The sequence below is a fragment of the Grampus griseus genome (genome assembly GCF_964374135.1).
Source record: "Grampus griseus genome assembly, chromosome: 7".
NCBI lineage: Eukaryota > Metazoa > Chordata > Mammalia > Artiodactyla > Delphinidae > Grampus > Grampus griseus.
Genome location: NC_139001.1, coordinates 37,720,097 through 37,742,174, shown reverse-complemented (window position 1 = coordinate 37,742,174; position 22,078 = coordinate 37,720,097).

Here is a 22,078-nt window from a genome sequence, read left to right as displayed (position 1 = left end):
AGTCATCACTAATGAATGTAATTACAGAATGAGATAAGGGATCACAGGGGGAAAATAATACTTGTGAAGGAATCCATGACAGAGGAATCAGGCCAGACTGGTAGGTGAGGATGGGCTTCCCTGTGAAAGAGACAAGAGTTGAGATTCTTCAGGAGAAAGGGTTAAGTGGGCAAGTGTATGGGGTGATGCTCCCAGGCAGCCCCACGTGCCCCTGGCATGCCATGGAACAAACCTACAGTTGAACGGCAAACCAAAACCACAGTATCTACCCTTCATTCACAAACCAAATGTGGACTCTTCCTCCCCACTTTCAGAGCCTCCCCAAAGAGTCTCTGTGAGAAAGGAGAGGAGGGATGGTAGCTTTTGCTTAGTATCCTCCCATTTATTATCTAACCATGGGCTTGGAATTCAGTCACACAGGCAAGGGGAACCAAGAAAGCACTCTCCTGGCTTCCACTCCACTATCCTCAGTGATGCACAGAGACAAAAAAAATTCCACTCCAAGGCCTCCCTCAAACACAAAATAGTTTGCTTTTGCTGCATCTATGAAGCAGTTCTTCAGTGCTGCTGTTGGTGTGTCTATTTATTAATATCATCCTGCATGGCTTTGTAACTGAACAGCACACTGACTTCTCTACCTAAATATAGCTGTCTTTCAGAAGAGTGATAACATATGATTTGATTTGGCAGATGTACTCAAGGTCCACTTGCTTCATCATGGGCATGCCTACAGGTAAGTTCTTGGGACCTCGTTTGAAAGGAGGAGCAAGCAGTTCTCAACCCTTTCAGACCCATCATCCCTTTTTATAACTAGTATTTTTAACACTCATTACTATGAAATGAAATCCATAGGTAATATTACCTACCTAGGCAAATTTCCCTCCAAATCAATATAATGTCCTAATTGTATAATAAAGGAAAAATAAAAGGGAAGCAGTTTATAATTAATGTGTATTTCAATAAGTAAATGCTATAGCACAACTCTATTGGAAGACAAATAGTAAGATGCTTGCACCTGTATGTAGAACCATTGTGAATGAGAGAACAACAAACGCAATCCAACTTGAATGTTTTATTAGCAACTCACATATAAACATTGGTGTTGTCATTGGTGACATGATTTTGTGAAAGGTTGAATAGTTCCTGGTCAAGTTCCAAACAAAATAAAAAGCGGAAGATTAAGCTAAATTTGCTGATATGGGTGCATTTACCAGAAAGTCTGGATTTAATGTGTGAGCTCATGAATTGAAAGTAACTCCAACAGTTTGCTTCATTGGTTAAAAAAACTCAGACTCAGTGGTGGTCTATATTTGATGAGATGGAGATGACAGAATGTCCCTGGTACAATGTAGAGGAAAAAAAATCCAAAGGTTTATGGAGACGGGAATGTTGGAGTGATTTTATCATGCATGCTGTATACCCACCCCCAAACTATAAACCCCTACAGTAAGGCATTGAAAAATACATTAGTGGGACTTCCCTGGTGGCGCAGTGGCTAAGAATCCGCCTGCCAATGCAGGGGACACAGGTTCAAGCCCTGGTCTGGGAAGACCCCACATGCCACGGAGCAGCTAAGCCCATGTGCCACAACTATTGAGCCTACACTCTAGATCCCACGAGCTACAACTACTGAGCCCGCGTGCCACAACTACTGAAGCCTGAGTGCCTAGAGCCCGTGCTCCGCAACAAGAGAAGCCACCGCAATGAGAAGCCTGCGCACCACAACCAAGGGTAGCCCCTGCTTGCTGCAACTAGAGAAAGCCCGCGTGCAGCAATGAAGACCCAACGCAGCCAAAAATAAATAAATAAAATTTTTTTTAAAAAGAAAAATACATTAGTAAGGGGAGCACCAGAAAAACTCTGTGGTAACTGGATATGATGGTGGGAAATGCTTCCATTGAGACGACTCCCTGATTTCTGCGAGAGTGGGATCCTGGGATGTCAAAGGCCAAGTGGCAGCACTTAACTGGCAGGGACCAGGCAGACACTTACTATACTGGGTAGCAGGGACAAAGTGGTACTCAAAGGTCTTGACCTACAGGGATATTTCGTAATGCCCTAGGTGGCCACAGGAATGAAATATATGGAGAGACTTCTGAAATATTCTTTGATCTCTTTAACAAGTAAAACTCTAGGTCTGCTGCCTGAAACCTGACTTGAGCCATCAAATGAAATCATTCTTCTCATCCAGTTTCCATACCTCAGCCAGTTCACAGACATAGACCTTGATTGAAAGGGTAGCTGGTCCCCTTGAAGAAGAATCTTGCAGCATTGCCATAAATATATACTACAAATCTTCATCCAAGCCTTCCCCAGGGGAACCTGATGCCATTTATTAGGGTGACCATACACTGGGAAAAAGGAAGTACCCATCTATTTCAAGGATTATTTGATATTGTTTCTGAATTAATGTTAATTCCTGAGATCCAAAAATATCACTGGGTCCACCAATCAAAGTGCAGCCTTATGGTAGTCAGATGGTAAATGGAGTTTTCACCCAAGTATATATCACCATGGATCCAGTAGGCTTGCAGACCCACCCTGTGGTTATTGCCCTACTTTTTTTTTTTTTTTTTTTTTTTTGCGGTACGCAGGCCTCTCACTGTTGTGGCCTCTCCCGTTGCGGAGCACAGGCTCCTGACACGCAGGCTCAGCGGCCATGGCTCATGGGCCCAGCCGCTCCACGGCATGTGGGATCCTCCCGGACCGGACCAGGGCACGAACCCATGTCCCCTACATCGGCAGGCGGACTCTCAACCACTGCGCCACCAGGGAAGCCCCTGCCCTACTTCTTGAATATATAATTAGAATTGACATGCCCAGTTACTGGCAGAATCACCACATTATTTCTCTGACCTACAAAGTGAAGGCTATTGTAGTAGGAAGGGCCAAGTGGAAGCCTCTGGAAATTTCCTCTTGCTACCAGGATAGAAAACCAAAAGCAATACCATATCCCTGGAGAGATATAGAAATTAGGACCACCATAAAAGATGTGGATGATGCAAAAGTGGTGATACTATCACTTCCCACTTTTAACACACCTGTTTGACCTATCTAGTGGCAGGTGGATTTTGGAGAATAATTATGAATTGTTATGAACTTAATCAGATGGTAATGCCAGTTGCAACTGCAATTCTATATGTGCTGTCTTCATCTATTCCAATTTGCACTAAATCTATTTTCTTTTATGTGGCGAGGCCAGCAGCATACCTTTATAGTCTTGTCTGTGGGATATAAACTCCTTTGCTCTCTGTCATAATCTAGTCTGCAGAGATCTTGATCACTATGTTAGATTCGTCAAGCTGATTAGACCTAATAAACAGGAAGTAACAAATACTTTAGACTTTATTTTTTTTTTTGGCCATACACGCGATGTGCAGGATCTCAGTGCCCCGTCCAGGGATGGAAACTGTGCCCCCTGCAGTGGAAGTGCAGAGTCTTAACCACTGGACTGCCAGGGAAGTCTTAAAATTCACCATCTTAGTGAAGTTTCTGGAGATCCAAGTGATCTGAAAGATATCAAGATATCCCTCCAAGGTGAAAAACAAGTTGCTGCACCTTGTACCACCTACCACTAAAAATGAGACACAATACTTGTTGGGCCTCTTTGGATTTTGGAAGAAATATATACTGCATTTAAGTGTGGTGCTCTGACCCATCTACCCAGTAACTCATAAGGCTGGCATTTTTTATCAGGAGTAAAGAAAAAGAAGACTCTGTAACAGGACCTTATGATCCAGAGGAATCCCATGATACCTGAAGTGTCTGTGGCAAACATATACATATACATCTGCCACTGGCAAACTCTAATAGAAGATCCACAATGCAGCTTTCTTTAGTTTCACAGCAAAGCCATGCCCTCTTCTGCAGATAACAATTCTCCATTTGAGAAACTGTACCTAGCTTGCTACTGAATTTGAATGACTGGCCATGAGACATCAAGTGACTATGCAACCTCAGCTGCCCATTATGAACTGGATGTTATCTGACCCATCAGCCCATAAGGTTGGGCATGCACAAGAGCAATCCCTCATCAAATGGAAGTGGTATGTAAGAGACAGCTTGAGCTGGTCCAGAAAGCACAAGTTGCCTTAGCCAGTGACTTAGATTCCTTTGATTCTTACTCCTGGTATATTGCCTCCTCATCATCTTCAATCAGTTAACTGGTTTACATACAGTTCTCCTCAATACACTGGCACAAGCTGGAAGTGGTCTGTTCTAGCATTAGAACTCCCATGAGGAACGCCCCTGATGGTAGTACTGAAGGGAAATTCTCTCAGCACAAAGAATGTCCTGCAGTGCATTGGGTGTCTACTTTGTCTGGATTGAGAGATGGCCAGAGGTATAGACCTACACTCATTCATGGGCAATAGCTGATGGTTTTCCTGAACGGTGAATAACTTGGAAATAAAAGATTGGGAGACTGATGACAAGGAGGTCTAGGGAAGAGGTATATGGATGCACTTCTCAGAGTGGGCACAAAGTGTGAGGATATTTGTGTACACCAAAGGGCATCCACTCAGATTTCAAAATCAGGGGGATGACACATTTGATGGAGTTGGCCTCTTTTTCCACCTACTGCAGTGCTTGCACAAAGTAGCCATGCAGTCAGGAGCAAAGGATATTCATGGGCTCAAGAACATGGGCTTCCCCACAGTAAGGTTCATATCTACCAACATCAGAGATCACCCGTTGAGTTCCAATATGGCACTATTTCCAGGAGAAAATAGCCAGTAACCTAGTAACAGATTGATTGATTATACTGGACCCCTTCCATCATGGAAGGGACAGCTATTTGTCTTACTGGAATAAACACATATTTTGGATATAGATTTGCTTTCTATGCTCAGAATATTTCTGATATTATTATCAACCATGAACCCATTATACCTTACTCACTGTTATGATATTCTACATATTACTTCTTTCCAGGGAACTCATTTCATAGTAAAATAAATGCAGCAATGGACTCGTGCAAATGGAATTTGGGGGGGGCGGTGCCACACTGCACGGCTTATGGGATCTTAGTTCCCTGACCAGGGATTGAACCTGAGTACTCTGCAGTGAAAGTGCAGAGTCCTAACCACTGGACCACCAGGGAATTCCCTGGAATTTGCTAGTCTTATCATATGCCCCACCAGCCAGAAGCTCCTGGAAGGATGATGGAATAGCCCACTGAGTTCTGGTGCCAGTTAGGAAATAACATGTTAAAAACTGAAGTTCCGTTGTATAGGATGCAGTATATGCTTTGAGTCAGTGCCAATACATAGTACTGTTTCTTTCAAAATACACAGGTTCAAGAATCAAGGGGTGGGGAAAGTGGAAGTGGTTCCTCTCATCATTATACCCAATAATCCACTCACACAATTTCTGTTTCCAGTTCCTGTAACTTTGAGCCCTGATGGTTTGGAGATTTTACTTCCCAACAGAGGAATATTTCCACCAGGGATCACAACTATGGTTCCACTGAGGTTGAGGTTGAGATGGTACCTCGGCACTTTGGGCTCCTCATACTATAGAAAAAAATCAGGTGAAGAAGGGGGTGCTGTCCTGGCTGGGGTGATTGGTTCCAATTGCCAAGAGGAAATTGGCTTTGCTGCTTCACAGTGGGGACAGGGAAGACTACGGGGACAAAAGGAGTGCATTCTTGGGCTTCCCTGGTGGCGCAGTGGTTGAGAGTCCGCCTGCCAATGCAGGGGACACGGGTTCGTGCCCCGGTCCGGGAGGATCCCACATGCCGCGGAGCGGCTGGGCCCGTGAGCCATGGCCGCTGAGCCTGCACATCAGGAGCCTGTGCTCCGCAGCGGGAGAGGCCACAACAGTGAGAGGCCCGCGTACCGCAAAAAAAAAAAGGGTGCATTCTTGATTTTCTGTGATACCTCTTAGCACTTCCGTGTCCTATACTAAAAGTTAATGGAAAGCTACTATAATTTTTTTTAAAAGAGTTTAAAAGTAGATTCACACCCTTCAGGAATGAAGGTGTGAGTCTTGCACACTTTTAGTTCTGGTAACTAAACTTTTCCCTTTGTTCCCCAGCCCAATTGACGCCGCTGCTTCCCTCTTTGCTTTTTCAGTCCTCCAACACCTGTTTCAGCAATTCTCCATATTAAATTATTTCTGTGGTTTGTTTTCCCGACTAGATCCTGTCTGCTACAACAACAGAGGTGCATCCCTGAAATAAAAAAAATCACTGAATATTAAAACCATATAAAACAAAACAAAAATATTATGTTTACATGTAAAGTGGGTTAAGCTCTAGGCTAAGATAATTAAAAACAGATTTTTTTCACCTACATGAATATTCAGTGGGACATTTGAAATTCGACATTGCATGACACCTAGTATCTCTGATCCCCACCAAATAAATGCTTGGAACTTCCCTACTCTTTGTGACAACCAAATACACTCCCTCAAATTTCAAAAATATTCCCTAAGAGGCAACCCTCAGATCTACTGTACTGCAGTGATCACTACCTATGATTTTAATAAATCCACCCAACTTACTATGTCACATTTCACCGTGGTTGTTTTCTTTACTTGATTTATGCTTTTTTTTTTTTTTGGCCACACCACGTGGCATGTGAGAGCTTAGTTCCCCAACCAGAGATCGAACCGTGCTCCATGCCATGGAAGCATAGTAGTCTTAACCATGGGACCGCCAGGGAAGTCCCCTGACTTATGCATCTTAAACTTGTGTAAATATAAATACACACATAAATATATGCTTGCCTATATGCCCATGTATGTCTATATGAATATATATGCCTGTGAATATACAAAACATATGAATGTATAATATATATCACTGTAGTGGACGCTGTGGTGTGCCACCCAGTTCCTACCTTCAAGACCAAAGCCCTCGCTCCCCCAACTCCTGAGAATGTTGCCTGCTGACAGCCTGCATTTGTCTTCCCCACAAGAACTGGCCTCAGCCCAGTGTAATCGTCTCACCCGAGATTACACCACCTCCCTGGAGGTATTGCTATCCAGTGAGTGGAAGGGAACAGAGGCCCAGCCCCCTAACCTCAATGTGGGACACTTTAGCCCCAGAGCTCCCCCGGGATCATCTGAGGCCTATGCTGCAACTTCATAGCAGATCAGCTTCTCCCTCATTCCCCACAGGTGGTGACCCTAAAAACCAATAAATCCCAGCATGCCAATCTCCACCTCAGAGACTGTTCCTGAGAAACCCAACCCAATGTAATCATCTATTTTGACTTGACGCTGGTGGTTTAGAGAGTTGATCTCCTGTTTGTAAAAAAATCAGAGCCACCCTCCCAGCCTAGGTGAAAGCCACAGGCAGAGCTGTGTAAATGCCGAACGAGGATAAATTTTGAATGAGGTTACCTCACTATGTCAGTGTGGAGACTTTTCAGTTTTGAAGCTGGTGTGGTCTTTGATGGAACAGTTAAGCTACAGGAGGTTCCAGGGTATCAGGGCTACAGGTGATCCCCACAGAGCACAACCCGGGGCCTAGCAGTCGAGGCTAAGGAGACTAGAACGTTTTGTCAGTGTATTTTTATACATTTTCATTTATAAGCGCTATTTATTTCTGCACACACCATGCTTCCCGGATTCTGAACAGCCATGGGGTTTATGTTTGTACCAATGGTTTAATAGCACTTTTTCAGGGAGGAGATAAAATATTTCCACCCCATTAAATGATCCATATTAACGAGTCAACACATGTGAAGCACTTAGTACCTTGTACAGAGTCAGTGCAAGATGAATGCTAGCCATGATATCTATTGTTGTAAAATGTGAAAAGATGACAGCTTAGAATTGAAGAAATATAGTAGTTTTTTAAAATAAATATTGTAAAATTATTTTCGGTGTTAATTTATTGGAAGTTATGTTCTTTAGACCAGGGAATGCCTTCCGCAGCTCTTGTTCTTTACTGTCCTTGACCTTCTAGCACACGTGTAATCAGTAGCATTCAGTGTCGTACTTCATTGTTTTATTTGCTATTATTCATCTATTGTATTTAATTGTTTTGTGAGCATCCATTTTCTAATGACTTTTTATATTTTATTTTGTACTTGTTTTGTTTCCCTCATTATGTTAGAAACTTCTAGTGGGCACTGACCATGGCTTATACTTCTTTGGTATCCCCTATAGTGCTGGCTACTAAGTACAAATTCGATAAATAATGGCACACTATCTGATTTTAAAAGCATGAAAGTGGAGAGAATGATAGCTGCAAATGTAGTAATTCTACTCAATATGTACTAAGATTTTTTTCTTTAAATACTTACTCAAAATCCTACTTTCCTACCCAAAGTGTAAAAGTCAGCAACACAAAACACTTTTCAGATGTAGAACAAAGTAGAGAGATCTAAGTTATTACAGTGATTTAGAAACAAAGTATTTAAAGTTTTCCTGTGAGGGGTTGCTACAATGAATATTGCGTTTGCTCTGGGTTAAGGCTTCCATTGTTTACTGTGGTTTCTAAAATTCCATTTATTTTCAACTTTTTTAGACAGCTGTGTTGGAAAAGCAAATCAAAAACAAGAGAAGATGAGAAAGACTCACCTTAAAATACAAAGGGATGGGCAATAAAGGAGAGAAGAGAAGCTGCAAAGAAATGTCAAAGAGGTGAAGTCGGTGGAGGTATCTCCATTAAAAGAGAAACCCCTCCCTGGTGGCGCAGTGGTTGAGAGTCCGCCTGCCAATGCAGGGGACTCGGGTGCATGCCCCGGTCCGGTCCGGGAAGATTCCCACATGCCCTGCGGAGCGGCTGGGCCCGTGAGCCATGGCCGCTGAGCCTGCGCATCCGGAGCCTATGCTCCACAGCGGGAGAGGCCACAACAGTGAGAGGCCCGCGTACCGCAAAAAAAAAAGAGAAACTCCTGATGGGGCATTTTAACATGCAGTGGTGGTCCTTCAGCTTCACTGGGACGCCGTAGAATCCGAGGCACCATTCTCAACCTTCCTCCAGAAAAATGATTATGCAAATTCACAAAATTTGTTAACTGCCACTCTTTCTTCTCCTTCACAGCCAAACTTCTCACAAGGGATGTCTCTTTGTTCTTATCTCCCCTTCCTCACCTCCACATCCCTCTCCAACTCCCCTGAGCCACTCCCCTGAAAACATAGCAGCTCTGACCAGCTCCACTCGGGCACATGCTGACAAACACTTTGTCTTTGGCCCAGAATGCATTTCTGTGTCTCAGGGCAACCGTATTTCTCCTGATTTCCATACCATCCAACTCCTCTCTCGGATGTGGCAAAATCACCTCATACTCGGCATATCCAAAAAGAATTAATAATGTTCCCCTAAACCCATTCCTCCTCCTATGTCTCCATCTCAGTAAATGACACTACCATGGACCTAGTTTGGTCTAAAAACAAAAGCTTAGGCTCTTCCAGGTCTGATCAATTCTGGTTTTGTCATATCTTTTAAATCTATCACTTATTCTGATCCCAATCTCCAGGACTTCTCTTCAGGACAGTCTCCATGTATACCCACCTTATTGGAGCAGCCTCCTAGCTGGTTTCCCTGGATCTATTCTCCATCCCACAGGCAGTACAATCTTTCTAAACTGCAAGCCTAATCAAGTCACTCTCCTTCAATGGCTTTCCATTACCTTCAGGCTATTGGCAAACACCTTAGCATGCTTGGTTTTCAAAGTCCTGCACTCTCCCCACCCACCCTTCTTCTTGCATGGAAGCCAGGTTGCTCAGTTCTGGAGCCGCCATTTCCATCCTGGTCTATGTGAATGATGACTGCTGGAGTAGTGCAGTGCACAACCTGTGAGATTAAACATGGCAGCCTCGCCTCTTTCTCACACTTCGTATACTGTGCTAAAAGCAGCTTCCCTGACACATCGTATTTCCCCTCACTCTGAGCCTTTGCATATCGCTGTTTCCCATTTATAATTTCGTCCAACTCCATGTCGTCTTCATCTGGTTAATTGTACTCGTCCTTTAGATCTCAATTTAGATATCCCTTACCAAGAAAGCTCTCCCTTACTCACACTGTCTCCCAGTTTTGGAATAGGAATTTCCCTAAGGCTTATGTTTAGTGCCCTCTGCTTAAATCCTATTTTTGTACTTATCCCTTGATCCTATAATTGTCTGTTTACTTTCTTGACTCCTCTTTTAGAGCAGGGACTGTGTTTTACTCACTTTTGTGTCTCTAGTTCATTGTACAGAGTCTGGCACATGGTAGATACAAAGTAAATACTTTTGAATGAATGCAACTTTGGGTAAATCGTTTAACCTAACTAAACCTTAGTTTATGGCTGGTCAAATAAGGCTAAGAATGTCTGTCCTCAATATTTTACAGAACAATATGACAAAATGTATGTGAAAAATGCTTTGAAAGTGGAAAGAAATAAAGAGATGGGAGAGAGAACAATTGTCATGGCATTACCATAAAGAGAAAGTGACAAGGAAAGGGATGATTCTAAGGAAAGGCATGAGACATACCGTTCCACTCCATCATGTGTAAGACTTTAATGCCTGTGCTGCTGAAGTGAGCACAGATTCTGTGCCTTGTCTTAAATTAGAATGAGCAGCCATAGTGCTTCAAAGAGACAACAAGTGGGAAATGAGGAATGTAGTAAAGAAGCCATCGTATCAGTTCATTAACTGGTCATACGATCTGTGAGATACAAATAATTATTTCTTTCTTGAAGACCAAGCTGTTCATAATGGTGTACCCAGGGTTCAGGAAATCACAGGATAAACTCAGTTCTTCTTCCTGGAACATCACTTTTACTTGGTGATTCAGGAAGTTAAATCATTTACTTGGTAAGTAACCTGAATCAGTATTTTCATATTTATATAAATAAATGGGTATGTTATAGCTTGGACTGTAGCACTTGCATACATTTTTTAAATAAACCTAAGACTTCAAACATTTTGTACTTCCAGTGGACAACAGTCCCACACTGTCTCCCTTCACTCCCCCTACCAAATCTCCACACTCCCAAACCCTAGGAGTAAGTCTTTACCCAGCTATGCTCTTGGGATGCTTAGGAAAAGTTTAATAAGTACTGCTTTTAGAACTTTGGTAGGCTTCCATACTGCTGAAATGAAACAGAGACAGAAGAATCTTCAGCAACTACGGTCAGTTCATTTACCACAAGTTTATAGTTGAGCATTGATTTGTGTGTCTGTTCTTTGCTCCTTGCTTGCCCATTGCACTGGTCAGCAATTTTGTAAATATTGGTCACGAGTCCCCAGAAGAATCGAAAAAATTTTTAATGCAGCGGAATCCATACTAACTTAACACTAACAAGGAAAGAATTCGAACTCCATATCCCCTTGACATTTGGCCAGTAGAATCATAATTTTTGCATATAAAGGTCAACATATTATATCTAAAGGAAGGGGAAAAGGGAACTAACATTTTCTGAGCCTCTACTATATACCAGGCACAGTGCCAGGTGCTGTACATTCCCTCACCATCATCCCTCATCACCCCAGACACACTTAATCCTGCCTCCCTTTGTATGATTCCTGTACTTTATCTAACCTCTTACTACTTGGTCTAACACTTTAAATATTGATGATTTGTTTGTATCTCACTCTACTGTGAACTCCTTGTGGGCAGGTCCATTTCAAATTCATCTTTTTATCTCAAGCACATTCAGTGCCTGGTCCCATAATATTCACTCAGTCAAATTTTTATTAACTGAACTAAAATTATATCTTCTGATGTATAAGATGTTGTTAAGAAGATAATTCTTTCATACTCCAAAAATTCTTCTCTAAGTCACCTTGAACAGATTCATCAGCCACTAAAGAAATATAGAGCATAGCAGTTATATCAGTTTTTTGCCATTTTCAGGTCCTGGAACATTTCCAAGTCTCCTTCCTGTCCCCCAACAGTAACAACAACAACAAATATATATATATATATATATATATATACACATATATATATATGATTAGCATATAAAATAATAAACCATACACACTTTTTAATTATCTTTGCAAAGCACTCTTTTCAATAATATGTTAAGTAATCTGTGAAATATATCTTAAAAAAAAATCACTAAGTGTAAATGTCCCCTATTTCAGTGGCTTTAACAAATGACAACAAACAGGACCAAATGGTGCAGCCACTATGGAAAACAGTATGAAATATTAAAAACAGAACTGCCATATGATCCAGCAATTCCACTTCTGGGTATTTTTCCAAAGAAAACAAAAACACTCATTGGAAAAGATACATGCACCCCCATGTTCATTGCGGCATTATTTACAATAGCCAAAATATGGAGGCAACCTAAGTGTCCACCAACAGATGAATGGATAAAGAAGTTGTGAGATATATATACATATATATATGTATGTATACACACACACACACACACACACACACACACACATATATAAGGAAATACTACTCAGCCATTAAAAAAATGAAATCTTGGACTTCCCTGGCGATCCAGTGGTTCAGAATCCACGCTTGCACTGCAGGGGGCACAAGTTCAATCTCTGGTCGGGGAACTAAGATCTGGCATGCCACGCGGTGGGGCCAAAAATTACAAAAAACAAGAAGGAAATCCTGCCATTTGTGACAACATGGATGGAGCTAGAGGGTATTACGTTAAGTGAAATAAGTCAGACAGAGGAAGACAAATATCATGCTATCTCACTTAAATGTGGAATATAAAAACAAACAAACCAACCAAACAAAATGAATACAGACTCATAGTTACAGAGAACAAACAGGTAGTTGCCAGAGGGGAGAGGGTGTGGGTGTGGGTGAAATAGATGAAGGGGATTAAGAGGTACAAACCTCCCGTTACAAAATAAATAAGCTATGGGGCTGTAATATATGGCATAATAAATATCATCAATAATACTGTAATAACTTGCTATAGGGACGGATGGTTACTAGACCTATCATGGTGATCATTTTATAATGATCAATTGTAGTACACCTGACACTAACATAATATTGTATGTCAACTATATTTCAATTTTAAAAAAAAGAACAGTACTAAAGTCACACCGCTCATAGACGATTAAATATGCATTCTGAATTTCCAAGTCTGAAGCCTCAGGATTGTTTTTCTTGCCTCCCTAAATCCAATGTAATCAAAACAGAGAAATTTCTTCTTCTCATCAGTGCACTTCAGAGTACATATGAAGTAGGCACTGTATAAACAAACATGCGTGCGCACACACACACACACACACACACACACACAAGCATAAAAGAGGAAAAATAATTAGAAACCAGGGGACTCATCAATGCTCTGATTTAGAACCTGCTCAAGTTTATGAATTCAAATGTTTTGAACCTAATCCGACTTCTCTCAAGTTCAAATTTACTTGGCATTTGATATATTGTGACTTTCTGTTTTTGTAAAAGAACAGTTTCAAAAATGGTTCAGTAAGCTCTTTGGGGACTTCCCTGGTGGCGCAGTGGTTAAGAATCTGCCTGTCAATGCAGGGCACATGGGTTTGACCCCTGGTTGAGGAAGATTCCCACATGCCGTGGAGCAACTAAGCCCGTGCACCACAAGTACTGAGCCTGCGCGCCTAGAGCCCGTGCTCCACAACAGGAGAAGCCACCGCAATGAGAAGCCCACGTACTGCAACGAAAAGTAGCTCCCGCTCTCCACAACTAGAGGAAGCCCGCGCACAGCAACGAAGACCCAGCACAGCCATAAATTAATTAATTAATTAATTAATTTAAAAAAATAAGCTCTTTGGACAGTGTCTAACTCCTGCAATGCAGGATTTGGAACAGTTAGCAGTAACTGAATAAGAAACATGCAATATATTTCTTAAAATGTGCACATTTTCAAAAACTCAGGGGGAAAAGTGCTTGACCTCGTCTATCTGTGGTTTCACTGAATATTTGAGAATTAGTTAATGACATTCAGAGACACAAAGATACAGCTGGATTTTCCCATCCAGTGTGCAGAACGCATAGCCGTCAGACAGCGATGGTAGAACCCATAGGAAAGTACCCTCAATTTTTGTAGAAACAGAGAAGAATTAAGATTTAGTGTCTGGCAGTTTGTCAGTTGGATGCATCATTAACAAGGAAATCAAGAACACAGCAAAAGAATCTAAAAATGTGCTTGCATGTTTTACATTTACTATTTCTCTGCAGTGTAATTGCCAGTGCATGGGCCATGGTGAAAAACAAGCTAGCAAATATCAAATCCACCAAATAATTCACTGACAAGTCTTTGGGAGCCTTAATGAAGGTCTACAATAGCTCTTCTTGTCATACAAAAGCTTTTATCCAAGTAAACAGGCACTTAGAATAGTGCAGGTAGGATTATGGAGCCCCACTTCCTCAGCCCAACAGCCTCAGGTTACCTTAACTTTTAAGCCCAAATGTATTCCTGGCTAAGTGCCCCCTACTTCCAGTCCAGACCCTAAGTGACTCTGGGAAGTCACAAGGATGTTTCACATGCATTCAGGAATGAATCAACACAAATGAGGTGCTTCTACTCTCTCTCAGGGCTTTGCTGGTTATCCACTGAGTCTGCTGAGCTTTGGCAATCTGCTGCCAGCCCCATTGTTTTGCAATGTTCTGCCGAAGCTCACAGGGAAAATATCCTGCCCATAGCACAGACTTCAGTGCTCCCAAACCTGTAAAACCTTCAATGTGCCAAGTGCCATTGGTTCCTCTTCAGGATGCACCATGCCAACACCATGCTGTGTTCCATGCAGAAATGCAGATACCATACTTCTCTCCAAAAAGTTCACAACTATTGCCTGGGGCTGGGGGGGTGGAAGCCAAGTAGTATGCTATCCTCCCACTCCCATCTCTGGCTCTAGGAAACCACCTGTGGTGGAATGTGAATTTATCAATTTACTTAATCTATCTCAGTTTAGATACAGCCAGAAGCATCCATTATAGTTACTACCAAGAGCTTCCTTTTAATTTGATAATTTTGTGTGGTTGTACAGAATTGAGATCTCATTGTTGATGGATAGAAGGAAAAGGAAATTTAAAAACAGGAAGAAAAATACAAATATATTTTATTTGTTCTAAGGATTCCTCATACTATTTATAACACACAATGGTCAAAGAATCAAAAGAAAAGCATGTGATCAATAGGTAATCAATAGATACAAAAAAGCATTTGATAAACTCAGCACCCAGTGGTGATCACAAAACAACTCTTAAAGCTAAAAATAAAAAATTAGAAGAGAACTTCCTTATGTGATATTTGATATTTACCAAAAATTAAAAGCAATCCTGTTAATTAATGCAAAGAATTTTCTTTAAAATTAGAAACAAAGCTAGGAGGCCAGTTATCACAGCTTTTATTCAACATTTTTCAAAAGAGTCAAGCTAAAGGAAAAAAAAATATCATTAATCATAGATAATGTGATAGTTTACATAAACAAGGTAAGAGAATTAACCCAAAAATCCTTAGAACTAATAGGAGAGTTCACCTACATGGCTGGACATAAGGTACATATACAAAAATCCATAGTGTTCCTATACATTAGGGGTCAGCAAATTTTTCTATAAAGAGCCAAGTAGTAAATATTTTAGACTTTGAAGGCATGTGGTCTCAATCTTAACTAATCAAATCTGCCATTATAGTGCAAAAGTAGCCACAGACTATATGTAAACAAATGGGCACGGCTGTGTTCTTTACAAAAGAACACTGCAGGCTGGATTTGGTCCACAGGCCATATAGTGTGTAACTCCTGTTACACACCATTGATGAAAAATTAGAAAACATTATTTAAAAGATACTGTTTACTATAGCAACCCAAACTTGAAGGCACTTACGAATAACTCTAACAAAATTTGTACAAAACCTATTTGGAGAAAACTGTAAAACGTTATTGAAAGACAATAAGGATCTCAATAAAGAAAGAGGTACACTATCTTAATGGATGAGAAAAGTCAATGTTTCAGACCTTTCAATAGTCCCAAATTAATCTATTAATTCAATGTAACTCCAACCAAAATACCAACAGGGTTTTTCATGAAACTTGCCAACCTGATTCCAAAATTTATGTGCAAGAATAAAAAGCTAAGAATAATTGAGACAATTATGAAGAACAAGGAAGGGAGACACACCTTAACAGATGTCAAGATTTACTGTAAAATAATAGTAACTAAGGCAATATAGTATTGATAAAGAGACAGATAAATTGATTCACAAAGTAAATAGGGACCCCAGAAATAGACCCATTCATTTATGGAACATGTAATTTGACAGAGGTGGCACTGCAGATCAGTGGGATAAAGATTGGTTATTCAATAAATGGCACTGGAATAATTGGTTATTGTATAGTAAAAAACTGAAGTTATATCCTTTCCTCACACCATACACAAGAAATCAGTTCCAGGTTGATTAAATATCCAAGTAGAAAATCAAAGCTTTAAAACAAATTAGAGAGCAATACAGAAGAATATCTTTAAGACTGTGAGAAAAGGAGAGATTTCTAAAAAAGGCATAAAAAGCCCAAAACACAAAGGTAAAAAATTAAAATATTTAATTACATTAACATAGAAGGTTTGCGACAGGGGATTCAAGACGGCGGAAGAGTAAGACGCGGAGATCACCTTCCTCTCCCCAAATACATCAGAAATACATCAAAATGTGGGACAACTCCTACAGAGCACCTACTGAACGCTGGCAGAATACCTCAGACCTCCCAAAAGGCAAGAAACTCCCCACGTACCTGAGTAGGACAAAAGAAAAAACAGAGAAAAAAGAATAAGGATGAGACGTGCACCACTGGGAGGGAGCTGTGAAGGAGGAAAGGTTCCCACACACCACGAAGCCCCTTCGCAGGCGGAGGCTGCGGGTGGCGGAGGGGGAAAGCTTCGGAGCCGCGGAGGAGAGCACAGCAACAGGGGTGCGGAGGGCAAAGCAGAGAGATTCCCGTACAGAGGATCGGTGCCAATCAGCACTCACCAGCGTGAGAGTCTTGTCTGCTCACTCGCCGGGGCGGGCGGGGCTGGGAGCTGAGGCTCGGGCTTCGGTCTGAACGCAGGGAGAGGACTGGGGTCGGCTGCGTGAATACAGCCTGAAGGGGGTTAGTGCACCACGGCTAGGGAGGGAGTCCGGAAAATAGTCTGGACCTGCCGAAGAGGCAAGAGACTTTTTCTTGCTTCTTTGCTTCCTGGTGCGCGAGGAGAGGGGATTAAGAGCGTCGCTTAAAGGAGCTCCAGAGACGGGCGCGAGCCGCGGCTATCAGCGCGGACCCCAGAGAGGGGCATGAGATGCTAAGGCTGCTGCTGCCGCCACCAAGAAGCCTGTGTGCAAGCAGAGGTCACTATCCACACCCCCCTTCCGGGGAGCCTGTGCAGCCCTCCACTGCCAGGTTCCCATGATCCAGGGACAACTTCCCAGGGAGAACACACGGTGCGCCTCAGGCTGGTGCAACGTCATGCCGGCCTCTGCTGCCGCAGGCTCGCTGCACACTCCGTAACCCTCCCTCCCCCCGGCCCGAATGAGCCAGAGCCCCCGAATCAGCTGCTCCTTTAACCCTGTCTTGTCTGAGCGAAGGACAGACGTCCTCAGGCGACCTACACACAGAGGCAGGGCCAAATCCAAAGCTGAACCCTGGGAGCTATGCGAACAAAGAGAAAGGGAAATCTCTCCCAGCAGCCTCAGGAGCAGCGGATTAAATCTCCACAATCAACGTGATGTACCCTGCATTTGTGGAATACCTGAAGAGACAGCGAATCATCCCAAATTGAGGAAGTGGACTTTGGGAGAAACGATATATTTTTTTTTTCCCCTTTTTCTCTTTTTGTGTGTATGTGTATGCTTCTGTGTGTAATTTTGTCTGTATATCTTTGCTTTTACCATTTGTCCTAGGGTTCTGTCAGTCCATATTTTTTGTTTTGTTTTGTTTTTTCTTTTTTTTTAAGCATAGTTTTAGCACTTGTTATCACTGGTGGATTTGTTTTTTGGTTTGGTTGCTCTCTTCTTTCTTTCTTTCTTTTTTATTAATTTTTAAACTATTTTAGTAATTTTTTTTATTTTAATAACTTTATTTTATTTTACCTTTTTCTTTCTTTCTTTCTTTCTTTTTTTCTCCCTTTTATTCTGAGCCGTGTGGCTGACAGGGTCTTGGTGCTCCAGCCGGGTGTCAGACCTGTACCCCTGAGGTGGGAGAGCCAAATTCAGGACATTGGTCCACCAGAGACCTCCCAGCTCCATGTAATATCAAACAGCGAAAATCTCCCAGAGATCTCCATCTCAATGCCAAGACCCAGCTCCACTCAACGACCAGCAAGTTGCATACAGTGCTGGACACCCTATGCCAAACAACTAGCAAGACAGGGACACAGCCCCATCCATTAGCAGAGAGGCTGCCTAAAATCATAATAAGGTCACAGACACCCCAAAACACACCACCAGATGTGGACCTGCCCACCAGAAAGGCAAGATCCAGCCTCATCCACCAGAACACAGGCACTAGTCCCCTCCACCAGGAAGCCTACACAACCCACTGAACCAACCTTAGCCACTTGGGGCAGACACCAAAAACAACGGGAAATACGAACCTGCAGCCTGTGAAAAGGAGACCCCAAACACAGTAAGTTAAGCAAAATGAGAAGACAGAGAAACACACAGCAGATGAAGGAGCAAGGTGAAAACCCACCAGACCTAACAAATGAAGAGGACACAGGCAGTCTACCTGAAAAAGAATTCAGAATAATGATAGTAAAGATGATCCAAAATCTTGGAAATAGAATGGAGAAAATACAAGAAATGTTTAGCAAGGACCTAGAAAAACTAAAGAGCAAACAAACAATGATGAACAACACAATAAATGAAATTAAAAATTCTCTAAGGGATCAATAGCAGGATAACTGAGGCAGAAGAATGGTTAAGTGACCTGGAAGATAAAATAGTGGAAATAACTACTGCAGAGCAGAATAAAGAAAAAAGAATGAAAAGGTCCCAGACACCTCTGGGACAACATTAAACGTACCAACATTCGAATTATAGGGGTCCCAGAAGAAGAGAAAGAGAAAGGAACTGAGAAAATATTTGAAGAGATTATACTTGAAAACTTCCCTAATATGGGAAAGGAAATAGTTACTCAAGTCTAGGAAGCACAGAGAGTCCCATACAGGATAAATCCAAGGAGAAACAACACACCAAGACATATATTAATCAAACTATCAAAATTAAATACAAAGAAAAAATATTAAAAGCAGCAAGGGAAAAACAACAAATAACACACAAGGGAATCCCCATAAGGTTAACAGCTGATCTTTCAGCAGAAACTCTGCAAGCCAGAAGGGAGTGGCAGGACATACTTAGAGTGATGAAAGGCAAAAACCTACAAACAAGATTACTCTACCCAGCAACGATCTCATTCAGATTTGACGAAGAAATTAAAACCTTTACAGACAAGCAAAAGCTAAGAGAACTCAGCACCACCAAACCAGCTTTACAACAAATGCTAAAGGAACTTCTCTAGGCAGGAAACACAAGAGAAGGAAAAAACCTACAATAACAAACCCAAAACAATTAAGAAAATGGTAATAGGAACATAGATATCAATAATTACCTTAAATGGAAATGGATTAAATGCTCCAACCAAAAGACACAGACTGGCTGAATGGATACAAAAACAAGACCCATATATATGCTGTCTACAAGAAACCCACTTCAGACCTAGGGACACATACAGACTGAAAGTGAGGGGATGGAAGAAGATATTGCATGCAAATGAAAATCAAAAGAAAGCTGGAGTAGCAATTCTCATATCACACAAAATAGACTTTAAAACAAAGACTATTACAAGAGACAAAGAAGGACACTACATAATGATCAAGGGATCAATCCAAGAAGAAGATATAACAATTGTAAATATTTATGCACCCAACATAGGAGCACCTCAATACATAAAGCAAATACTAACAGCCATAAAAGGGGAAATCGACAGTAACACAATCATAGTAGGGGACTTTAACACCCCACTTTCACCAATGGACAGATCAGCCAAAACGAAAATAAATAAGGACACAAGCTTTAAATGATACATTAAACAAGATGGACTTAATTGATATTTATAGGACATTCCATCCAAAACAACAGAATACACTTTCTTCTGAAGTGCTCATGGAACATTCTCCAGGATAGATCATATCTTGGGTCACAAAACAAGCCTTGGTGAATTTAAGAAAATTGAAATCGTATCAAGTATCTTTTCTGACCACAACGCTATGAGACTAGATATCAATTACAGGAAAAAATCTGTAAAAAATACAAACACATGGAGGTTAAACAATACACTATTTAATAACCAAGAGATCACGGAGGAAATCAAAAAATACCCAGAAACAAATGACAATGAAAACACAGCAATCTGAAACCTATGGGATACAGCAAAAGCAGTTCTAAGAGGAAAGTTTATAGCAATACAATCCTACCTTAAGAAACAAGAAACAGGACTTCCCTGGTGGTGCCGTGGTTAAGAATCCACCTGCCAATGCAGGGGACATGGGTTCAAGCCCTGGTCCGGGAAGATCCCACATGCCACAGAGCAACTAAGCCCCTGCACCACACCTACTAAAGCCTGTGTGCCTAGAACCCATGCTGCGCAAGAGAAGCCACCGCACTGAGAAGCCCATGCACAGCAACAAAGAGTAGCCTCCTCTCACCACAACTACAGAAAGCCCACCCGCAGCAACAAAGACCCAACGCAACCATAAGTAAATAAACAAACAAGTAAATAAATAAACAAATAAATAAAACCTTCCTTCCTTTAAAGAGAAAAAGAAAAGAAATAAGAAACATCTCAAATAAGCAACCTAATCTTACACCTAAAACAATTAGACAAAGAAGAACAAAAAACGCCCAAAGTTAGCAGAAGGAAAGAAATCATAAAGATCAGATCAGAAATAAATGAAAAAGCAATGAAGGAAACAATAGCAAAGATCAATAAAACTGGGGCTTCCCTGGTGGTGCAGTGGTTGAGAGTCCGCCTGCCGATGCAGGGGACATGGGTTCGTGCCCCGGTCCGGGAAGATCCCACATGCCGCAGAGCGGCTGGGCCCGTGAGCCATGGCCACTGAGCCTGCGCGTCCGGAGCTTATGCTCCGGAACGGGAGAGGCCACAACAGTGAGAGGCCCAAGTACAGCAAAAAAAAAAAAAAAAAAAAAGATCAATAAAACTAAAAGCTGGTTCTTTGAGAAGATAAACAAAATTGATAAACCATTAGCCAGACTCATCAAGAAAAACAGGGAGAAGACCCAAATCAACAGAATTACAAATGAAAAAGGAGAAGTAACAACTGACACTGCAGAAATACAAAGGATCATGAGAGATTACTACAAGCAACTCTATGCCAATAAAATGGACAACCTGGAAGAAATGGACAAATTCTTAGAAATGTACAACCTTCTGAGACTGAAGCAGGAAGAAATAGAAAATATGAACAGACCAATCACAAGTAATGAAATTGAAACTGTGATTAAAAATCTTCCAATAAACAAAAGCCCAGGACCAGATGCCTTCACAGGCAAATTCTATCAAACATTTAGAGAAGAGCTAACACCTATCCTTCTCAAACTCTTCCAAAATATAGCAGAGGGAGGAACACTCCCAAATTCATTCTACAAGGCCACCATCACCCTGATACAAAAACCAGACAAAGATGTCACAAAGAAAGAAAACTACAGGCCAACATCACTGATGAATATAGATGCAAAAATCCTCAACAAAATACTAGCAAACAGAATCCAACAGCACATTAAAAGGATCATACACCATGATCAAGTGGGGTTTATCCCAGGAATGTAAGGATTCTTCAATATACACAAATCAATCAATGTGATACACCATATTAACAAATTGAAGGAGAAAAACCATATGATCATTTCAATAGATGCAGAGAAAGCTTTTGACAAAATTCAACACCCATTTATGATAAAAACCCTCCAGAAGGTAGGCATAGAGGGAACTTACCTCAACATAATAAAGGCCATATATGACAAACCCACAGCCAACATCGTCCTCAATGGTGAAAAACTGAAACCATTTCCACTAAGATCAGGAACAAGACAAGGTTGCCCACTCTCACCACTATTATTCCACATAGTTTTGGAAGTTTTAGCCACAGCAATCAGAGAAGAAAAAGAAATAAAAGGAATCCAAG